An 18,396-nucleotide genomic window follows, 5' to 3' on the forward strand; every position below is an offset into this window, starting at 1 on the left:
TCTTACAACACAGCTGTGCCCCCCAAAAAAACCTACATGGGTGAAGTTGAAAGTGAAGAAGATGGAGGTGTGTGGTGAGGGATAAGCTGAAGGAGCAAAATGCTCCCACAGGGAGTCAGCTCCCCCTCTTGCCCCAGTAAGCCCTCCCGTTCCCCGAAACCCACCCAAGAAGAGCAGCCCAAATACCTCTCCCTCCAGGCAAACCGCCAAGCCCACAGAACCCCAGACCATGGACTGACGGAGCCCCAAATGCCACCAGAAACCGGGACCAACACCCCCCCCACCCCCATTGCCACCCAGACCCCCTAAACTCGACCCCAGGCCCATAGCCAGCCCGCCACCCAGAGAGGCCACCGTTCCCCAGCAAGGATGACCCGGTCAAGAGCGCCCACCCAACGGCCAACAGAGCAAGGGGCACCCAGGGCAGGCCCCCGCCACAGCAAAGGGGCCAACCAGCCAGCCCAGCACGGCCCCCAGTCACCACCAAAGGCCACCAACCCAATCCCCACCCCAGAAGACATACTACACGCACCCCAACATTCGGGCCACTATCAGAACATATAAGACAAGGACAACCAGGCTGGGTCAACCCCCCCACTAGCTCCATGTCACGCCCCCAGCCAACCCTACCCCCCAGCCCATGAGAACCACAGACCACCAGCGCACCAGAGGCCCCCATCCCAGACCCGGGAACCAGGGCTCACACCGGCCCAAGGCCCGGCAACCTGCCCGCCAGAGCCCAAGCCCCCCTGCCCCACCAGAGCCACAGCCCAGGGGTGACACGCCCCCAGGGTCCCAAGCGCCCCGCGCCCACTCCGGACCCGCCCCAGCACGGCCAGGCAATCAGACCAGCGACCCATGACCACCGCTACAAACTACATGAGGGCCCACATGCAGCCACCAGAAGACATCCCCCAAAACCACCAAGGCCCTCCCCAGAGCGAGAGCAGCGTCACCCCCGCTCCGGAACCCCCGGCGGCAAGCCCCCAAGAACCTCCCCCCAGACCCCAATACACCCCCACCAGCCTAAATGCCCCAAGAGGTCTGATCCCAAACACCCCACCCTCACCATGTGATCAAAAGGCTAGCTAAAAGCAGCAAAATGATAGCTACAAATATCAAAGTGATAGTCTGAAGCTAAAAGTTGCAAAACACTGGCTAAAAGTAGCAAAGGCCTAGCTGAAAGGTAAGTTGCTAAATTGTAGCTTGAAGTATCCTAAAGATGGATACAAGCTAAAAAATAAAACAACAGCTAGAAGTACCAAAGGATAGCAGATAGAAATCAAAATAAGCAAAGTGCTAGCTAGAAGCTAAAAGGTGCTATACGCTGGCTAAAAGCTAAAAACAATAGCTAGAAGTGCCAAAAGGATATCTAAAAGAAATAAAAAGAGGCAAAATGCTAGCTAAATGAAGCAAAACACTACAAGTACCAAAACTGATACTTCTACCTATCGTTTTGCTGCTTTTAGTTAACCTTGAGCTATCTGAACTACAAAGTGATAGGTTGAAGAAAAAAGTTGCAAAACACTGGCTAAAAGTAGCAAAAACTTAGCTAAAAGGTAAGTTGCAAAATTGTAGCTAGAAGTATTAAAAGGATAGCTAAAAGCAGCAAAATGATAGCTTCAAGTATCAAAGTGATAGCCTGAAGCTAAAAGTTGCAAAACACTGGTTAAAAGTAGCCAAACATGAGCTTAACTCTTAATCTAGCAAAATGATATCTAAAAGCTAAGTACTACAATGATAGTTGAGGTATCAAAATGTTAGCTAAAAGCAGCAAAAGGCTGTTTCACAGAACTAGCCAGAAGCTAAAACGCTGTAAAACTCCAGCTTAAAGTATCATAAGGCTAACTGAAACCTAAAAGTAGCCAAAGGCAAGTTGTAAGCAGCAATATGTTAGAATTAAAATGCTAGCTAAAAGTATCAAAAACTAGCTAAACATTGCACAAGCAAGCTAACATCTAAATGTAGCTACAGACCAGCTAAAGCAGATAAAAAGCAGCAGAACAGTAGCTAGAAGTTTCAAAATTTTCAGTTTGGGTTGGAAGTAGCAGAAGACAAGCTAAAAACTAGAAGCAGCAGAATGATAGCTAGAAGTATCAAAGTGATAGCCCAAAGATAAAAACTGCAAAACACTGGCTAAAAGTAGCCAAACATGAGCTTAACTCCTAATGTAGCAAAATTGTATCTAAAAGCATCACATTGGTAGTTGAGGTATCAAAAGGTTAGCTAAAAGCAGCAAATAGCTGTATCCCAGCGCTAGCCAGAAGCTAAAAGTTGCAGAACACCAGCCTAAGAGGCTAACTGAAATCTAAAAGTAGCAAAAGGCAAGTTAGCAGCAAAATATTAGAATTGTGTCAAAGCTAGCTACAAGTCAAAAGAATTAAAATACTAGCAAAAAGTATCAAAAACTAGCTAAACTTTGCACAAGCAAGCTAACCTCTAAATGTAGCTACAGACCAGCTAAAGCAGATAAAAGTAGCAAAACAGTAGCTAGAAGTTTCAAAAGCATCAAGTCGGGTTAGAAGTAGCAGAAGGCTAGCTAAAAACTAGAAGCAGCAGAATGATAGCTACAGCAAAAAGTAGCAAAACATTAGCTGAATGCTAATAGTAGCATAAGAAGACTAAACAGAGCTTAAGCAGCTTGAAGCGGTAAATGCATCTCCATGTGAAAAACATAAATAAGTCCTAGCATCCATCTCCTGAATGAGCTGCACATTTTAATGTAAGAAAAGCTAAAATATGCAGCTGCTCAACTGCAAAAACAACCGGAGAAAACAAAACAAATAAACACATAACAAAAGTGTGAATGATAATCAGCATCAAATTCTACAAGTTTAGCTTCCCTCATCGTAAAATAGCTTGTTAGCTCGTTGACTCACCTCATTCTAGCTAGACGCTCAGCTGACACTCTGCCATGTTGCTCTCCAGGATCCCTCGTGGACCAGACAAACAGCTGAAGGACAGAGAAAGAGCAACGTCATGAGTGGAGGCAGATAGCAGCTTTTACAGTTGCTGCTGTTTGTCCTCGGCCTGAGGGTCAACATCAACTTAAGATAAGAGAGCAAGGCCAGAGAGACGCCGAGAGGTGACAGGCTCTTTAAGGGAAACCGATCAAACAGGGAGTTTAAACAGGAGGGGAGGGGGAGGGGGGGATGGACCTGAAACTCAGAAGTAGCTCAGCAGTGTTTGAAGCCCCGCCCCCGTCCACACTTTGCAAAACCACAAAAACTCCAGCGCACGTTCGAAGAGCTCCGTCTCTCCCTGTTTCATGTTCGCCCCCACCTGTCGCCTCCATTACAACGGATCCGAGTTGGACTCGTGCAGCTGAAACTCAAGGTGTCATCAGTTTTACCTACGTTTGCTTTCAGGCTATTTTTGTCTGATGAGGCCGGATGATAAGGACTTCCCCCATCCGGTCTCAGCTAGCTGTCTTTCCTGGAATGGGTAAGAGTGTAATTATAAACGGCACTAAAGTGAGCAGAATTTACACCCAATACATAAAACAAAGCACAACGCCAGTATCGCCTACCCCTTTAATGCTGGAGTTTTAGGCTAAGAGCATCATATGTTGAGAAGTTGTGGCCATTTTTCATTATTTTTCACTATTTTCACTCAGACCACGTGATCAGGATGACTCTCAGCTACCTCCACACCAGATTTCAGGTTAATATCTGCAAAATTAACAAAGTTATAATCATTTTTGTGCTGACTAAGGTTGATTAGCTGCGGCAGCCATCTTTGACTTGCTTGACACTGAATGTTAATCAGTTGTAGATGTGCGTCCAATGATTGTTGTCTGAAAGTTTCATTAAAATCCATCCAGTGGTTTGTGAGATATCTTGCTAACAGACATGAACACCGATCTGCCCTTTTGACACAAACACCTTCCTCCAGCTTCTGAAACAAGCTGTACACGATGTTTTGTTTTTGAGTCTGTCTCATCAAACTGGAGCTGCAAAAAAAAAAAAAAAAAACTTGCAGGTCTCGACACGACCCTCCCACACCTGTTTCTGGATAACAATAGATGGTCAAAAGTTATCGCAGCACAAACACGGAGCTCAGATATTCGGCTGCTCTCGTGTCAATATTTTCAGCTGATGACACAATCGAGAAAAAAAAAGGCAAAAGCGTCACATTCCTTAAAGAAACGAACATATTCGGTAGGATCAAATATCTGTTTACGCTTCGATTACATGTTATGAATGACTAATGCTAAAAGCTATATTTCTGTTTTCTAAGACGCACGTGTCAAACTCAAGGTCCACAGGCCAAATCCGGCCCCTGTTAATACTTTATTCGGCCCCAAAGTTAATATTTTAAACCGATTTTTAAAAGCGCTAGCAACAAAATTCATTATGGATTCATTGTGTCGCGCGATTTATGCGTCTCTCACCGTGTCGCGGAGCTGTTTACGTCACCCGCAGAGCGTTGTCAAAGCTGGCCGGCCTAAATAAAGTTTAGGAAAAAAAAACTCTACCTGTAAAGACCCGCCCTCTCTGAGACCCTGAGTGAAAAGTAGAGACTTGGAACTTTATACCAGTTTTTAAAATTGTATTGTTAGGCCACGTAGATCCGAAGTTATGATAGAAAGTATTTGTTACATTTAATTTTTTTAAATGACGGTCTGATTTGATACGCACTGCATCGCAACGAGGAAGCGCGTCCCGTGGGAAAAAATAAAATAAATCCCTCAGTCCACCATTTGTTAATTCCTCCTCTTGGGCCAGAAATATAAAACCCTCCAGTCTTTATTTTTTTTGACCGAGGCTCAAAGTTATTTGATAAGCAGCAAAAAGGTTCAGTATGAAGGAATAAATAAATAAATAAATAAATAAATAAATAAATAAATAAATAAATAAATAAAGCGAGCAGAACTCCTGGTCTGACTCAGTAGGGGAAGGGACAGGGATGAGGGAACCGCTTACTGGGTCGTTTTAGGCACAAACAGAACCAACAAGAAGGAAGCAAAATGTAAAGAATTAGAGAAAAATCATAAATTCTAATTACAATAACAAATTAATAATACTTTTACATCTAAAAACCATTTTATTCTTTTTATTTCTTTTCCTCACTCAGCAACTTATTAAATTTCTGTTTTGTTATTTTTTATAGATATAACCAACTTTATTAATGTATGAGAAATCCGCTTTTTTCCCCCAGTCGTGTTTAATACGGCTGACAAAATCAATTGTTAAAATATTTATGATGTGCTTCTTTTTTAATTTTGCATATTATTTTTAAAAAATCCTTCATGTTATGAAAAGACCCTGTTGATTCAATAGAAAACTCTGCTCATCAATTAATTGTTAGTCAATCTATAAGATATATCAACTTCAGACAACTTCACATTAAATCAATAACTTGCATCCCTAATTTATACAGGACTTAAATTAATTTATATCTACTTATATTTATGTAACTAAGTGTTTTAATGATTTGGCAGATTAATCGATTAATCAAAAAAATCGACAAATTAATCGATTATTAAAATAATCGTTAGCTGCAGCCCTAGTTACGTTCCTCCGTGAATCGTTAAAAAACATATACAGGATGCGGTCCAGAAAAGGCCAATAGGGCGGCATCGTAGTGCGGAAAGAACCAAACACAAAAAAAAAAAAAAAAACCACGAGCTAAACTGTTAGCTGCAACACAGTACTGTAAAGTAACCTGCTAGATGGTGGGAATGCTGTGCTAAGGGAGGAACGTGGGCACTAGGGGTGTAAGAAAATATCGATACACTGAAATATCGCAATATTTCATTTCCCGATACTGTATCGATATTCTAAATCCCTGTATCGATTTTTTATTAAGGTTTAAAATGTCAACCTTCTTGCCAACCGTTAATTTTTATGTTGTAGTTCAGCCTCTGACCACTAGTTGGCAGCAGTGAGCCAGCCATTTGGCTCCTCTACCTCTTGAGCGCCAGAGAGTAAGGGTAGCATTAGCACTGTAAGTAAACATTAGCTTTTCTTTTTTTTATTTCAGTAAGAGGTTTTTGTTTAATAGAACTTTTGGACAAAAAAAAAATCACAATATATCGCCTTGCTTACAGTTTCGCAGTATATCGGGATATATCGGGATATATCGTATCGTGACCCCTCTGTTGTGATATGTATCGTATCGCCAAATTCTTGCCAATACACAGCCCTAGTGGGCACAGGGTTATGCATCATGGATTATACTTTTTTTATTATTTCGAACAGAAATAATTACGTTAGAATTAATGATTGTTACAAAACTAGTAAATTACATCGTTTTAAATCATTTAACTTGAAAGCGCTCCTTACTGTACCGGTTTCCGCGATATTACGAAGGATTAAATCTGCAAACTGTGAAACAACATTGCAGGGCTTCTACTTACCTTTTTTTGTCACTGTACTTAGTGCAGTTTTTTCTCGGGAGTAGTCAACTTTAATTCTGTATTCTCTTCTATTTTAAAGTCAAATAATTTGATTTTTAGTGAGATTTTTTGCTAATTGACTGGACAGTGATAATATGTATCTGAAAGAAATTGTTTTTTTTTCCGTTTTTGATTGCGTGTTTGCGCTGCAGTTCCCCTCCTGAACTGTAGGTGTTGCTAAGGGAAAATACAACTAACTAAAACTATGGTTCACCTTTTAGGATTTTATCGGTACGAACACTTAGTAAACCAACGCATCTAGATTGAATCCCAAAGCTGCATATTTTGCTAACAGACCATTTATTCCAGTAGTTACTCAAGAGAAAATATAAATCTCACAGGATGAGCGAGCTGCACTCAGAGTCTGCGCTACTATCACACCAAAACACTGGCAGCCATCTTGAATCTAGTTAACTTTAAAACGTGAATCAGTTGTTGACGATTAAAGTGCACCTGACATTAAATTTTAGTAATAAGTCTGAACGCATTTTTGGAAAAATAATATTAATCATGAACTGCAAAAAAATGATCACGCTGCTCAGATGAACGGTTGTAGAGATATTCGTGTGTGCAGCGACAGGAAGTGATGTCAAAGGGGAACAACAATGTGCTGCTACAGTGGCTAACACAGACTGTAAATGATCTGTTTCTGTAAATCAGAGTCAGAGTTTAAACAACATTTCAATAAACAAAAACCAGGAAGTTCACTTTCTTTAAGAGGTCCCCTTTGATGTCACTTCCTGTTTCACTTTCAAAGCAAAATATGCAAGAAAATGTTTAAAATCATGTGTTATGCCACACAACTTAAATATAACGATATTTTCTTTGACTTCTTTGTATTTGGAGTATATTCATGACAGAAGCACTTTAAAAAAACAATTAAAATTTGCTTACTGCTCACACACACAAAATGATCTTCACTCCCCTTCGCCTTTAGCGGCAGGAGATAAAAAAAACCCGTCCCTCCCTCTTACCTCCACGGGAGTCTGCAAACAGTAATTAGTTATTAACTAACACCGGCTGGAGTGGGCACAGAGGGGCGACTTGTCGGTCCGTCAGTCATTAACTCAAACCGGGACGGGATCAGACGCTGCTGCTGCTGTTGACCGAGCCTGACTCACTTTGTGCAACAAAGACGGAGGCAGACGAATCACGCGGCCAGACGCCGACCTTGGAGCCGATGCTTGTGAAAAGATAGGCCTTTTCCGAAACCCACGCCAGCTTAATCATAAATATCACACAGGTTCACGGTCGACCCTGCTCCGGTGTTTGATAACAGAAAAATCAAGGTAAAATATGAAAAAAAACTCAACCGTTTGGTATTCTGTTGCAGCAATTATTGGACGCATGTTCACACAGTCCCCACAATTCAAGATGGCCGACAACATAACCATGGTGATCACTCTTTTTTACTTTGCACGGTACAAGATTTAAAAATATAGATTTTGCTTTAAAGTACCCGTGACATGCAAATCCTTCAAATACAAAAATCCAAAGAAAACCTTTTTATGTTTAAGAAACCTGGCGATTTTACCCACTTTTTGCATAAATGGGATGTTTTCTTTTGAACTTGGCTCAGCTAAAGCAAAACAGGAAGTGACATCAAAGGGGACTTCCTGGTTTTAGTTTATTGAAACAACATTAAATTCTGACTCTTCTTCATCCCTCTGATAGACTCAAAATAATCTAAAGAAGCATCAGATTCTTCTCTGCAGCCTGAATTGTTATTGTAGCAACGCTCTGTTTACGTGCAGACACTCCCCTTTGACATCACTTCCTGTTTCTTCACGTGCAAACATCTCAACAACTGTTCATCTCAGCGGTGTCAAAAATACTTTTTAAGATGTTATTAAAGTTGTCTTTCCAAAAAATGTGTTCATATTTATTACAAATATTTGACGTCGCGGGCACTTTAAAGGCTCGGTAGATGCATTCTGCTCACTTTGATGAAACGTTGGCCTTTTTATTTAATTATTTATTAGTTCTTTTAATAGTTTTTATCTGCTGGACACTAAGTAAAAACAACCAATAAAAAACAGTGACTACCGTCTCTTTTTCAGTCAGTTTGGATAAATATCGAAGCGGCTGGTTTCTTCACAAACGTTCTGCTGAAGCTGCAAATAATAAGCCTGTTTACAAACCAGGTCTGAGCGATTAGTCATAAGAACTCTTCACATTTCCACCTCGTCTCTGCTTGTCCCCATCCTGGATTTAAACCAACTTTTTCCTCAGATTCAGTTTTTTTAACCGGTTTTGTTTAGTTAAAACCATTAAAATGGACATTTTCTTATTAAATGACAACAATTCTCTAACAGAAAAAAGGAGAACGGATCTGACTTTACAACTTTTGTGGATCTGGAAAGTCATGTGGAAATGTCACTGTACTTCAAGTACTAATTGTTTCTTACTTAATTAATTCCCTTTTTCTCTGTTGAGATCAGAATGTAATGAATGAAGATCGGTTGAGTTATGATGCTTCAGGTGTGTCATCTTTTTATGGGTTATTATGTTCAGTCGGGAGCAACTGAACATAAAAAACTCTGATCCGATCATCTAAGAGCAGAATTTAAGACAAGCTAAAAGGTATTAACAATTAGGATGTTAATTGTTCATAACTTAAGTGGTAAAGAGAAAAGAGAGATTTAGTGTGGATAACTCTTGTGTTGACCAGTATCGGTCCTCTGTACTGATGGTTTTTACATGCAAATGCCAAAAAGCAAACAGCAGAAGGCGACACTACACAGAGCCGTCTGGATAACGCAGTTAAAGCCAGATCCCCATCAAATTCAGCAGACGAGCTAAAGAAAACAGATCTGCTCTGCAGCCCTAATGGGGTAAAAATCCAGACTGGCATTAATCTGAGGGAAATCTTTAAAGTAAAATGGAGTGACGTGGACTTGTACGAGGTTTGTTTACTGTAAGGAGAGGTGTGTTTAACAGTCTGCAACTAAATAATGTCCAATTAATTGTGGCATTTAGCCGATAATGATTAATATGACGATTAAAAGATGACAACTGAATTCTTTGTTCTAAAATTATACAAATAAGTCATCAGTCAAACTAATGTTTTAGCAGCTCCTTCAGGAGCTTGGATTTTTTTGTAGCCGACATCTCAGTTCACATTTTCTCGCTTTTTTCCTACTCCGGTTAATGGCGTTGTTTCAGGGGATTAAACAAGTTCAAATTGTTAGCATAAGTTCACCATTAGTATTAACTCTGCATTTGTGTTAGCTCCATGTTAGCATTAGCGCTGCATCAGCATTAGTGTTTGCTAAACATTAGCTCCGTGTTAACATTAGCTTCATGTTAGATTTAGTATAGCTCCACATTAATGTTAGCATTACCTCCATGTTAGCATTAACGTCAGATCATCTTTAGCATTAGTTCTGTGTCTTTGCTCTTCATTAGCATTAGTATAGATCTGCATTAGTGTTAGCTTCATGTTAGCATTAGCTCCATGTTAGTGTTACTTCCATGTTAGCATTAACGTAGGATCCTCATTAGTGTTGGTTCTGTGTGAGCGTTTGCTCTTCATCCACATTAGCTTTGCATCCCTGTTAGCTTCAGGTTTATTATAGCTCCGCCTTAGCGTTAGCTCCACGTTAGTGTTAACTCCATGTTAGCATTAACGTCAGATCCTTTTAAGCATCAGTTCTGTGTGAGTGTTGCTCTTCATTGGCATTAGTATAGATCTGCGATAGCATCAGTGTTAGCTCCATGTTAGTGTTACTTTCATGTTAGCGTTAACACTAGCTCCTCATTGGTGTTGGTTCTGCATTAGTATACTATTAGCTCCAGTTTACCGTTAGTTCCGTGTGAGTGTTTGCTCTACATTAGCATTAATATAGCTCTACGTTAGTTTTAGCTCTATGTTAGCATTATTCTTTGCTCCATAATAGTGTTGGTTTCACTTTAGCATTAGTCTAGCTCTGCATTAGCATTACCTTTGTATTAGTGTTAGTTCCATGTTAGAATTAGTCTAGTTCTGTATTAGCGTTAGCATTAGTGTTTATTCCACTTTGGTGTTAGCTCCAGGTTAGTGTTAACTCTACATTAGAAATAACATTAGTTGCGCATTAGCGTTATTTTTGTGAAATCGTTAGCTGTTTCAGTAATTGTGTAGCTCTGAATTAATGTTAGCTCTGCGTTATTGTTAGCTCCTTGTTAGTATTAATATAAGCTCTGTGTTAGCCTTAGTTCCATGTCAGAATTAGTGTAAGCTTTGCATTAGCATTAATAGCTCTGCGCCGCAATGACTTCTAAAAGACACTAATCGTAGTAATCCTCAAGTGCCATATATTAATCGATGACAGTTTTTCTGACGATTAATTGCACTTGATACGATTTGGCCCAACCCATATTAAAAAAAATAACTTAAAGCTGTGTTCGCTCCTTCAGATTATTGTCGCTCTACAACTTTTTAACTTTTAGAGTAAAACTAATTCAAAACGGCTGCCACAGCTAATTGACCTTAGCAAACAGAAAACACTCTGTTTTACAAATTCTGAGCTAGAATTTTGTAGGGGTCACCTCGAGTAAAGAAACAAGATTTATAGCCTCGAAGCAGGCCTCAGACAGGCCTGATGAGAGGACAGGAACTCTGTCACAAACTGAACTCTTTTTAGGCCATGACAGGTCATTCTAACAGTGGAAGAGAACCTTTCAGTTCTCTTAATCAGATAATGGACAAAACAATCTCTTCTGTTCGTGACTCATTTGTTGTTCAACTAAGAATGTTTATGCGTTTGTTAAATCATGATAATGCCTGTCACAGGAAAAGTGGAACCACTTCTTTTCTTTTATCGTGCCTTAAAGATTAATAATGGTAAAAAAAAAATCACAGAGAATCTGATTACAATGTTTTCATTGTGTTTGTATGTAAATCACTGTTTTTATTTTACTGTGAACACAGTAATATATTTGTGGATTTTTCCTGAGAAAATCTTTCATTTATCTGGACCCAGAAGGTTCAGAACTGATTATAAAACAGAAATGTTAATTAATCATCATAAATGTTTTGCAGTGATTTCTCTTTGTCTATCAGAAGAAAGCTGAAAAGAGGTTATCATWTCATGTTGTTGAACAACCACAGAATTTTAACCTTGGGCTGGCGCCGGCTGGCAAATCTTTATCTTTCCTTCTCTGACTCATCTCTAAGCCTGAGGGCGGAACCAAAGTTCGTCCGTTTCTTTTACTAACCCGGACGGCTTTGAGCGACACTCTTCTTCCTGATTCCAACCTAGGAAGACAGCTGGGATTCTCTCCGGAGAAACCTCAGTTTGGTTTAAAGTCTGATCCCATGAGCTAATTAGGGAAGACTTCACAGCCAGGGACCCGGCACGTCTGCCGGTGGTCTCAACCCGAGGCCAAGCCTCTGAGTGCGTTTTTAACTCCCGAGGGGAGATTTTATTTTGGAAGGAGGAACCGGCTACGGCTTGAATTTTTCTGGCTTAGACTGAAACAGACGAAAGTTACCTGGAAAAACACCTGTTCGCCAATGACCGGTAAGTGAGCCGACATCAGTTCCCTGACTGATCGGAGGCGAGCCAGCTCCTACCCCGAGGGTGCCTTAAGAAGTCATCACCAGATAAAGCTGATGTGTTCGGAGTGACGTGTCATGTGGAACCTGAGCTTAGAAAAGACGTGCAGTTCCGGTTGACCCACACTTTGATAAAAGTAAAAGTCGTAGTAACATACTYATCTTACTTTCCTCCTTTCCTTGTTCTTAATTTGCCAAAACTTAAGCTAAAAGCGTCAGTAAAATAGTTTGGTTGTTAACATCAGATCTGACGTTTTACTGTTCTACATAAGTAATCTGAGTTTATGTGAATTAAAATTCGGACGCAGGTTTTATCTCATTTAACTCTGATGCTTGTTATAGGAATAACCACAATCAAGTGTAACTTATGATCTGTTCAATTTGTGTAAATAAATGATTGCATAGTCTTTTATGACTCAACTTGAACTCGTCTGAACGTTCACTTATTGTGTCACTTTTCACTTCYCACAGTCAAGATATTAACAAGTAATGAGAAATAACTTGGTAAAAGTTTCCTCATAACCTTGTGTATGAGAGATGTGGGAAAAGCTTAATTCACCTTAAGCTCACTCTTACAATTTGTAGTGATCGTAGCTGGGAGGGCGGATATTAGCGAGGGCTCAGGTCTGGTCCTGACGGATCACACAGAGGACCCAAGGTGTCCCGGAAAGTCCACGAAGCCGAGTCGTCTCTGACACACGCGGCAGACGCCACAGAGCTGCTGCGACATGGGTGAACATGAGAAACACACGAGGTCGAAGTGTTTTACAGCGCCGACAGATGAATAATGAATAACGTGACGCAGGAGCTCATATGGTTACAGACAGAGAGCTCCTGACATCAGAGAAGCCTCGGAGAAAGAGACGTGAAGCTCCAGATCTACAGCTGATTTACTGTAGGAACAGGCAACTTTCAAGATGGCCGCCACAGCCACAAAACTGCACACAACCCAAGAAATTTTAGTTATTGACCTTAAATATGGTGCAGCAGCAGCTGAGCCACCACAGATGCATTAAACAGTCAAATACGTCTGTTAGCAAAATATCTCATGAACGACATTGGGTTTGAGACTCATCAGATGTTGAGTAATGACAGAGATGATACTGTTTTGGTAACATCGTCACAATGTGTGCTGTGAATGACTCTCAGCCACTACCACTCTAAAATTTATCTCAGCATCTTCGAAACTGGCTGAATTTTCCAGGTTCAGCCGACTGAGACGGCCATCTTTAATCAGGTCAACGCCAAAGGTTAATCGGCTGTGGACGTAAATCCAACAATCACTTCCTGGAAATTTCAATAAAATCCCTCCAACAATTCATTAGATATTTTGCTAACAGGCAAACGAGGCTGCATGCAAAAATAAGGTTAAAGTTTTAATTAAAGATCGGCTACTTGGAGTACTGTGAATGTCTGTCAACTACTTTTAACTTCTAGTAGCCTTTTGTCTAATTTAGCATCTAGTTAGAATTTAGCTACTTTTTTCTTCCAGCTAGCCTTTTGCCACTTTTTTTCTTCTAGGTAAGCTTTTGCTACCTTTCTCTTATAGCTAGATTTTTGCTGTTTGGCTAGCCTTGTGCTACTTTTGGCTAACCTTTTGTTCACGTATGGCTTCTAGTTAGCCCTTTGCTGCATTTTTTTTGGCTAGTTATGCTCCTTTTATGTTTAAGCTAAATTTGTGCTAGTTTTGGCTAACCTTCGCTACTTTTTTGGCTTCCTTTTCTCCTTTTAGTGACCCTGCTGCAACCCCAGCTTTTACAAAGTCTTTTGCTACTTTTATCTTTTAGCTAGCATTTTGATTCTTTCTGCTTTAAGCTAGTTTATAACACACTGACTGTTATGAGATATTTTGCTGACAGACAGCTGAATCTCAGACAGTTTCTTAAAGCACGTGATGGGAGTCAGTCTCGGCTACTACCACAGCAATTTTTAGCTCAATATCTGTAAAACTGACTGAGTCGTAGCTGTTATTTGGAAGGTTAGTTGGCTGTGGCGGCCATCTTGGCCAGGGCTGACTTTAAGTTCTGCAAAGTTCATTTGTGTTCTGCTGACAGACGTTTCCACTGAACTGTCACTTCAATTGACCGAAACAATCTTTAAATCTACCGTTAATCCCACTGGGATTATTGTAGGTGCATTTTATTTTGTAAGAAAATAATTTAAACTAAAACTGCTCGACCTTCATTAAAAAGGTCAAAAGGTCATTCGGGCAACGGCAAGCGCCGGGGTCGACTCGTTCTTCTTGAAAAGCACCGACTCGGCGGGCCGTCCTCCGTCCCACGCGCCGCATTTCTAACAAGTCGTTCAACTTTTAATATGTTTAGCAAACAAACGCCCGTTGCCGCGGCAACGGCAACGCGCCACGAGGCTGAACAAACAGACTGACGAGGAGGAAATACCTGAGACAAGGAAGACTATTTAGAAAAAAACAAAAACAGCTTTCTGGATCACAACACTATAAAATATTTTTGTTTTTATTCAAGCCAAAACTTAAATCAAGACTTGAAATGTTTTATTTTTAAAGAAACTTTGTAAAAGAAGGAAAAGTTACAGATTGAAAATTCTGATTCCCTAACAAACAGGGTTTTTTTTTGTATGGTGAATATAAATGATATTTAGCATGGTTCCTGAGCCTGTTAGCAAAATATCTAATGAACCACTGGATGGATTTTAATGAAACTTTCAGGGTTTAATCATTAGATGCACGTCTAGAACTGATAAACTTTTGGAGTCGAACCAAATAAAGATAAATCCTGCACGTCTTCTTGATTCTTTCAGATCTGAGAGATTCTACGCTGAATCGTGACATCCAATTTTTTTTTATAAATGCAACTTTAGCGTCCACATGAAAAAAAAAACAAATCCAAACGTGAGGCAGATGTGACGTTTAATTTGTTTGCAAATTACACCTGATGTTAATACCTGTTGCGTGTTGTGCAGCTGGAGAAACGACTGTCCTGCTTCTACGAAAACAGCTTTTTAATAAAACACAAACGCAGGCAGGAACCAGGTGTGGCGCTCAAATGGTCCTGCTCTCACCCGACCGCTTCCACGTCACAATAAAGTTCTGCCTAGAGCTCCGAATTTTGTCTCGCTGTGATTAAATACATGCAGGTTACAAAAGTTTTAACGAGCTGCTGACAGGAGTAGTTTCCGCTCGCAGCCCTGTATGCAAAATATGCAAACCATCGACCCGACCGCACCGGGATGACAATATGAAATAAAACAAAGAGGTCACAGACAGAGTTCATAGGATTAAGACTGAGATGGTGCGTTTGTTTTATTTTATTTTATTAGGCCTCCTGTACTTAAGTGTCTGCTGTTAGGAAACATTCTCAGTATCACATTATTCTTTCATAGCTCACCTCCAGCGGCACTCCCTGTAACTCACCCCAAACTTCTCAGATCACCGGCGCAGATAGGAAACACGGTCGGCAGCAGCTCACCAAATCTGTGTCAGTGTGCGACGAGAGGTCCGCGTGGATCTGCGGCAGACGCCATGTTTGTTCGTCCGGATCAGCAGAGACAGAAAACGAACACGCGGGAAGACGGTTCATCGTTTTTAATTAGGTGTTTAAATGCTAATCCAACAAACCAAGTTATTATTCCACGTGTTGGTTTATAATCCAACTACTTCTTCATCCCTTTTTATTTGCCACTCATATCAAAACGTTCGGCTCATTCAGGAGATGAGTGCTGAGAGGTTTTTTTTTTATTATTTTTTAAACTGCTAACTTCATTTACAAAAGATTTACCTATAGATGAATTGAAATCTATTTGGTTGATTTAGAAACATTTTTTAATCTGCTTTAGCTACTCTCTATTTTGTCTTCGGCAATTTTAAACTTCAAACTAGCCTTTTGGTACCATTAGCTTCTAGCTAGCCTTGTCCTACTTCTGGCTAACCTTTTGCTACTTTGTCTTCTAGTTAGCCTCTAACTACTTTTATACTCTAGTTAGCCTTTTGCTACTTTCATCCTGTAGCTAGTCGTTTTTTATTTTATCTACTAGCAAACCTTTTAGTTAGCCTTTTGCTACTTATCTCTTCAAATTAGCCATTTGCTATATTTATCTTTAAGCTGGCCTTATGCTACTTTTTCCTTACAACTAGTCTTTTGCTACATTTGGCTAGCCTTGTGCTACTTTTGGCCAATGTTTTGCTACTTTTAGCTTCTAGCTAGCCATGCCATTCTTTTGATTATCCTTTTGTTACTTTTGGCTTCTAGCTAGCCCTTTGCTACTTTTGGCTAGTATTGTTTACTTTTCGCTTCTAGCTAGTATTTCCATACTTTTAGTTAGCAGAAGCATATTGCTACTTTTGTCTAGCAATGCTACGTTTATCTTCTAGCTAGCCTTATCCTACTTTTGGCTAACACTTTGTTACTTTTGATTTCTAGCTAGCCTTTTGCTGCTTTTGGCTAGCAATGCTACTTTTATCTTCTAGCTCGTATTTCCCTACTTTTAACTAGCAGATGTATATTGCTACTTTTGTCTAGCAATGTTACTTTTAGCTTCTAGCTAGCCTTGTCCTACTTTTGGCTAACCCTTTGTTACTTTTGATTTCTAGCTAGCCTTTTGCTGCTTTCGACTAGCATTGGTTACTTTTCGCTTTTAGCTAGTATTTCCCTACTTTTGGCTAGCAGACGTATATTGCTACTTTTGTCTAGCAATGCTAATTTTATCTTCGAGCTAGCCTTATCCTACTTTTGGCTAACCCTTTGTTACTTTTGATTTCTACCTAGCCTTTTTTCCGCTTTTGGCTAGCAAAGTTTTTTTTTTTAGCTTATTGTACTTTTGGCTAGCTTTTTGCTAGTTAGGCTTTTGCTACTTTTGGCTATGGTTTAGCTTCTTTCAGCTTTATTCTAGCATACACACTAGCTGTTACGTGATGTTTTGCTGACAGAAAAGCAGATCCCTCTGTTGCTCAAAGCTTGTGATGGCAATCAGTCTCAGCTACTACCACAGATCTCATGGACATTTTTGTCTTTGGCGGCCATCTTGAATTGGGTTGACTCCAAAGGACAATTATTTATATATAGACGTACATCCACTGACTACAGTCAGAGCATTTCATTAAAATCCATCCTGTGGCTCATAAGATATTTTGCTAACACTCCAAAACACACAAAGACAAAAACATCAACACCTTTCATCAAAACAGATGGTAAAATGTTCTTTTTAAGATAAAAAGCAGCAGCGCAAAGCTTAGAAAGTGAGACATTTCACCTCTACGGGAAAGAAAACAGCCTGAAACACAATTTGGATCAAGTTGCAAACTCTGTTAGGTGCTATATATAGTTCACTAGGATAGTGTAGACACACACACATATGCATGTGCACACACATACTGTATAAAGTTGCACCAGAGAAGAGAAGCAGGAAGCTTTTTCCTGCCAACATGTTTAAGAAAAACATTATCACACATGGCAAGCTGATCATGGGTTACCTAAGGTTCACAAGACCACAGGGAAGTATTTATAGATATGCTGAGAGAGACAGGGAGAAAGTTTTTAAAAAAGTGCATAAATAAAATAAACACCATTTATCTGAAGCAGCACGGAAGCACTTATAAAAGCTGCACAAAAACAACAATAATCACATTAAAATGTACCTAACCCTCATCAAAACATCTGGAAGCTAACTCAAATACATATTTAATGAGTTCAAACAACAAACCGTGTTGATAGCTGTCACTTCTAGCCAGCCTAGCTAGCTATGCTAATATCAGGCGTTCACATCTGGACTCAAGACAGCTGTTTGAGAAAAGTGACAGGCTTTTTGTTTTGATCTTTTTCTTTTAATTATCGTTATTATTATTTACGTCAGGGGGGATTTGAGGGCACATGGCCCCTGACGTGAACCCCCCTCTCTCTCTCTCTCTCTCTCTCCTACAGCGGCTAAGTTAGCATGCTAATCTCATGTCTCCTCGCTTTAGCTGACGTCGATCAGCTCGCGCACATCTGCAGGCGAGGCTAGCTAATGGTGTTCCAACTTTGTTATTGGCTTTTTAAAAATAATTAAAATAAAAGAGGGGGGGGGAGAAGAGGGTAAAGTGTTAAAACATAAATAAAACAACTAACTGTGCGGGGTGGTGTCGGGCTCCGGTGGTGTCAGTGTTGTGGGGAAGCGGGTGTTTACTCTACCGTTCGGCGGCTGTCTGGGAGCAGTAGAGGCCGACGGCCGGTCGACATTCCCCGGAGTGGCCGCCGCTGTCGCTCCGCTCTGCTCTGCTCTGCCCCCCCGCCCCCGGTATCGCTGCGCAAGATGGTCCCGATGCTGTTGTTTCGATAAGGAGAACCAGCCGGGGCGGTGCGGGCTTTTAACGGAGGCTCGGACGGTGATTAATCACATCGGCGTGTCTGAGCTGAAGTTTGGCGTCACCTTGCAGCGGTTCATGACTCCCACGGTTTGAGATGAGAGAAGAAGAAGAAGAAAAAGGGGGGGGGGGGGGGGGGGG

At 40.6% G+C, this 18,396-nt stretch overlaps 1 protein-coding gene across 3 annotated transcripts in view; it reads right to left on the minus strand.

Moving 5' to 3' along the window:
* The window catches only part of bcl9l (bcl9 like), a 31,343-nt gene extending 12,966 nt beyond the window's left edge, over nucleotides 1–18,377 (minus strand). The window contains exons 1-2 of one of the 3 annotated variants that reach the window (XM_014015875.1): nucleotides 18,083–18,377; nucleotides 2,880–2,953 (exon numbers count right to left, since the gene is read on the minus strand). The gene's annotated coding sequence lies outside the window, so the exon portion shown is untranslated. Of the gene's footprint in view, nucleotides 1–2,879; nucleotides 2,954–18,019 lie in introns of all 3 variants that reach the window. The other 2 variants (XM_014015876.1, XM_014015877.1) reach the window with 2 other exon arrangements.
* Nucleotides 18,378–18,396: the final 19 nt, after the last annotated feature.

This window comes from Austrofundulus limnaeus, unplaced genomic scaffold (assembly GCF_001266775.1).
Source record: "Austrofundulus limnaeus strain Quisiro unplaced genomic scaffold, Austrofundulus_limnaeus-1.0 Scaffold136, whole genome shotgun sequence".
NCBI classification, from domain to species: domain Eukaryota; kingdom Metazoa; phylum Chordata; class Actinopteri; order Cyprinodontiformes; family Rivulidae; genus Austrofundulus; species Austrofundulus limnaeus.